This window comes from Vollenhovia emeryi, unplaced genomic scaffold (genome assembly GCF_000949405.1).
Source record: "Vollenhovia emeryi isolate VEMERY1.0 unplaced genomic scaffold, V.emery_V1.0 DF939411.1, whole genome shotgun sequence".
Taxonomy (NCBI): Eukaryota; Metazoa; Arthropoda; class Insecta; order Hymenoptera; family Formicidae; genus Vollenhovia; species Vollenhovia emeryi.
In genome coordinates this window covers 1-5,536 of record NW_011966955.1, presented here as the reverse complement: position 1 = coordinate 5,536, position 5,536 = coordinate 1, and the positions used below count along the sequence as shown (strand labels likewise).

The 5,536-nt window shown below is 35.0% G+C and overlaps 1 protein-coding gene across 1 annotated transcript in view; it reads right to left on the bottom strand.

Moving 5' to 3' along the window:
- The window catches only part of LOC105557847 (zinc transporter ZIP1-like), a 28,108-nt gene extending 22,586 nt beyond the window's left edge, over positions 1–5,522 (bottom strand). The window contains exon 1 of the mRNA XM_012005208.1: positions 5,261–5,522. The gene's annotated coding sequence lies outside the window, so the exon portion shown is untranslated. The remainder of the gene's footprint in view (positions 1–5,260) is intronic.
- Positions 5,523–5,536: the final 14 nt, after the last annotated feature.

Sequence of the window (5,536 nt, the reverse complement as noted above, 5' to 3'; positions counted from 1 at the left end):
AGCCGTCCTTGAACGTCTTGTGCCACTCATAAATTTGTGTCCGGGACAGAACATCATCTCCGAAGGCTTCCTTAAGCAGGTCCTGGGCCTGGGTAAAAGTCTTTTTTAGTTTCACGCAAAACTTGATTGCGTAACGCTGGTCAATCGTTCGTTGCATTTTCACCACTCGAAAAACGTAACCGACTGCAAAAACAACCTTCGCGCGGAGGGCGATGTTTACTCAACCGCTGCTCGCAGCGCATTGACCCGGGTCGTGCTTGAAAGAGCAAGGTCGGACGCACATTTTCCTCCTTCACTCATTTTTTTTGGACGCCTGGAAGCCGCGCGGCGGCAAAAGTTCGGTTACTTTTCAATCACACCCTGTATGTTAACACATACTCGGATCTTTCCTTGTTACCATATCGAATCGATATATATGAAATAATTACATAACTATTACACACCTAGCAAACACAGAACATTGCAGCAACGTTGCGGCAATGTTGTAATATTGCTGTAATGTTGCTACAATGTTCTGTGTTTACTGAGCAGAAACCTACCTGTATTGCGTATCCATATATTGTATCTTGCATCCTTCTGCATTGGGAATCGGAATAATCGTTTTCCATACGAAAATTTGTCATTTTTGCACTCTTTATACACGCACTTATCAAAATAGCTATCTATAGGGCATTGACTCGACATAGTGTTCATTTATTATAATGCGATGTGAAAAGAAACTATACTAATACGTAAAAAATAAGAAACTTAAAATAAGAAAGAAATAGAAATAAGAAAAGAAATACAACACGTGAAAAACGTATAAAGGAACCGACACGATAAAAGTATACACGTCCGCGTACACATGGAAATATTTACAGATGATCGTATCGGATAAAAGAAACGGTAACACGTATTGCAAAACACTGATCTTACAGATCGCTAAAAAGAATAACTTTGAAACGGAGATCCGTAAGAGAAATCCGTAATGCACGGAATAGCCAAGCACCACAGAACCGAACGTTACTCGTGAAGCTCGCTACGCTGACTGATTGTTCTCGGCGTGTGTCGCGCTTCATTTGTTTTAGCATCAAATAGCCGCGAAGTCACGACAGTTAAGGTTGGTTTATGCAAGGCCGTAAGTCCCAGTCTACAATAGAAATTTAAGCCCTAAGCCTTAAGAAATTGACTAATCACAGTCGCGCATTCTGCTCACACTTGACCGTGATTGGCCAATTTCTTAAAGCTTAGGGCTTAAATCATCTATTGTAGACTGGGACTAACTGTTAACTTATGCCGGAATCGGTAAAAATTGTCCAATCACCGTTAAAAGTGAAGAGAACAATTGACTGTAATTGTTCAATTTTTACCGAATTTGGCATAAGTTAACGGTTACGGCTTTGCATAAACCAGCCTTTAGAAATGTAGTAGGCCGCGGTCTGATTCACGCTCATTGCGCTGTAAGCATCGTTCTGTCTTCGTTTGACATTTGATGTACAACGAAGACAGATTAATACTTATAGTGTTAGGAGCGTGAATCGGACCGTGACCGTAATTTTCGACACGCTACTTTGAAATATAATTGTTTTAATCATTTATATATTGTATTTTTTGTGTATGTAATTTTGTGTATGTTACGCAATACACAAAAATTTTCAATAATTGGAACACTATTGTAATAGCATATTTCTGAGACCAAATTAAGTCAAAAAGTTTTGTACTATTTTTCCCTCCGATAAACAGTTATCGAGATATCATAAGCTAAACATTGAAAAACTTATAAATTGTCTCTTAACTATCTCAAAAAGCATTAGGTAAATAGAAAATGTTTCAGACAAAACCCAGGTAGAACACAAAATCATAATAATATCATAATGACATCAAGTAGAACTCATTTTTTTGATTTAGGAAAAATCATGATGATGTCATTCGATACACTTTTTAGGAGCATTTTGTGAGCAGAAAAGTCATAATGATATCATTAGGATGTCATCATGACATTTGTTTCTTAAAAGTTACTAATAAACAATATTTTACTTCAACAACATGTATATTAAAACGATATAAATATTTTAAAAACCAAAGGACGCTTTTATCTATAATATAGTGTACGATTCCTTTTTCATTTTTATATCATTTTTGCATCATTTTTTTATTAGTGACTTTTAAGTGACAAATAATGTCATGATGACATCCTAATGATATCATTACGACTTTTCTGTTCTACCTGGGAAGTTGTTTATATTAATTAGTAGAATAAGATAGTACAATAAACAATAGGTTCTATTTAAAAAATTGAAGTTGACCTTTATGTGACCTTCAAGCAACTATTCAAGGTCAAATTAATGACACCATCTTATGCTCCCCTCGAAACCAAACAACTTTTGTCTGAAACATTTTTGTTTGCTGGACTTAGTTTTTAAGATATTTTACTGTCCAAGTTAAACTGGGACAACTAGTGAGAATATTCTTAAAAGTCGCCAGCAGTAATTAAAAACATCAGTGATTTTTCAACGACCGTATGTGGCAATTCTAATAATACAGAAAATTTATTGCGAAAATATTACCTCAGCCAGGGTTTGCACCTGGACTTCCCTACATACTAGGCGGGCGTCTCAACCAATTCGACCACCGAGGCAATACATTTTCTGTATTATTAGAATTGCCAGATACGGTCGTTGAAAAATCACTGATATTTAAAATGGGACACCCCATATATGTATATGTATTGTATATAAATATGTAAATACGGCATATTTGAACATTATACACAAATATATCAAAGTAAATCATTATTCCTAAATTTTACATGTACGCATTTTCTAATTAATAATTTCAAAAATAAAAAAGAACAATAAAACGAGGATAATATTAAAGTTGATTTCAATACGTTTTCCAATAAAGCAATAGTTATGGATTTATTACGAATAGAACTCAAAAATTACAAGTACAATTTATGACAATAATAATTTATTCAGAAAGGTTAATTAAAATTTAACGATACACTAAACTTGCAAATTAGTATCTAGTATCTACTAACATATGTGTATTTAAAATTTTTTATTCTTATGAAAATAACTTAAAACTAACTTTAAAACTTAAAAATAATTTTAGAAATACAAATAATTTGTATAAACACATTTAAAAAATAACTTTAATTATATTTTTCACAAAAATTAAAAATATTTTTCTCTTCATTTACAGATTTTTTGAACATTTTTTACGAATGAAACAAGTTCGTCTGTCTTAAAAATATTTAATTTAAAACATAATTTAACATGTTATTTTAAATGCATTCTCTTATTTTAATTGTAGTTCTTTTTCGAAATAATTATTGGTTTTATATAATGTATTATAAAATTTACAACTTATACAAATTCAATTAATAATCGATGTAAAATTTTTCAATTATTGGAAAATATATTAAAATTAATTTTTCTTACCCACGTGTAATAAAAATATATTTTATATATTCTTAAATATATCTTTATACTCTTACATATTTTTTATATTTATAGTCTCTTATTGTATGCTTTTAATTTTTTATGTGTTGATACATTGGACGCCTGAAATTGTGCAACGTCTTGAAATCCTGTTCTTTCCGTATACGTAAAAATGAGTGTGAAAAGCGAGATGAGGCCGACGGGGAGGGAGTGGAAGGGGACACGAGCTCTGCGATATACAATCGCTAGCTCGCCTCGTGCCTGTCGCCGCATAGTTTGCTCGTTGGCGAGACAAAGTCAGAGCGATTGATTGTCAGTTCTTGTCTGACTCATCTAACTCGTCTACTGACATATATATATTTATCGATCTCATCCTTTGACTATATAATCATGGACTGCTAGTTGGCTTTTTTCGATTTAATGGACATGAAACGCGCCCCCAGGTCCTAAACGGCGGAAAATGGAAACATCAAGTGAGATTCCGATGGTAAATGGTGAGAAAAGAAGGTGTCATATCACTTATATTCTACGATTTTTAGCAAATTATCAATCTGCTAAAAGTCGTAAAATAGTGGTGTGTGTGTTCAGGCAGTCTTGCTATTATACATTTTTACATTATAAGAAAAGAACGAATTAAATTTAAAAAGAATGAAATAAATACAGAATGTTAAATATGAAATATTTTATTATTTATTCAAACTAAAATATATGTATGTATATGTAATTTACAGGGTGTCAGACTCGTTTATAGCCAACCTAAAAATTGCGGTAGATTGGGTTAAACTGAGAAGAAGAGTCATGTATCGTTGTACAAAATTAGCAATAGTTATCGCGTAATTGATAAAAACGTCTAGTCGAATGAACGCACAAGGAGCGAAAGGCCGGACCCGGCAGGATGCAAAATGCTTTATTTGTTTATATCTCCTAGGACACAGTAGCGAGAGGTTGAGTCACGTCGCTCGTCACTCAATGCCTGCCGGGTCCGGCCTTTCGCTTGTGCGTTCATTCGACTAGACGTTTTTATCAATTACGCGATAACTATTGCTAATTTTGCACAACGGTACATGACTCTTCTTTTCAGTTTAACCCAATCTACCGTAATTTTTAGATTGGCTACAAACGAGTCTGATACCCTGTATACATATTACATAAACATATATTTTAGTTTGAATAAATAATAAAATATTTCATATTTAACATTCTGTATTTATTTCATTCTTTTTAAATTTAATTCGTTCTTTTCTTATAATGTAAGAATGTATAATAGCAAGACTGCCAGAACACACACACCACTATTTTACGACTTTTAGCAGATTGATAATTTGCTAAAAATCGTAGAATAGTAATATGACACCTTCTTTTCTCACCATTTACCATCGGAATCTCACTTGATGTTTCCATTTTCCGCCGTTTAGGACCTGGGGACGCGTTTCATGTCCATTAGACAGCAAAGCATTGTAAGGATAGGAAAAGTGGGGGTAACTAGCAGTCCATGATTATATAGTCAAAGATCTCATCTGATGAGTAGCTTGGACATGAACCATAGCACAGACACGAACCACGTACCGTTACCGATCGTAACGGACGTTAGTTGACATCCACTTTCTCAGGGGGCGCATCAGGACAGTGTGCCTGTGAGGCGAGATGGCCGCTCTCAGGTTTCTCTCTGCTTCCACCATGGCTAATGGTAGGTACCAGAGAGAAACCTGAGAGCGGCCATCCCAGGCCATCCAGTATAGTTCACATCCACTTTCTCAGGCGGCGCGTCAAGCGTTGGAAAAAGTGGCATCCATTCCGCTCGGTAACGAGACATGGTTCGTGTCCGTACTATGGTTCATGTCCGAACTATTCAGATGAGATGGATATTATAGCAGAATAGTCTGACAAAAAGCCGATAATTTCATTGTTCTGGGTTTATCCACCAGAGAGAAATCCAGAACAATGAAATTATCGGCTTTTGTTAGACTATAATGATCCTTCTCATCTGAATAGTTCGGACATGAACCATAGTATGGACACGAACCATGTCTCGTTACCGAGCGGAATGGATGTAGTTCACATCCACTTTCTCAGGCGGCGCGTCAAGCGTTGGAAAAAGTGCTCGTCCCCGAGCA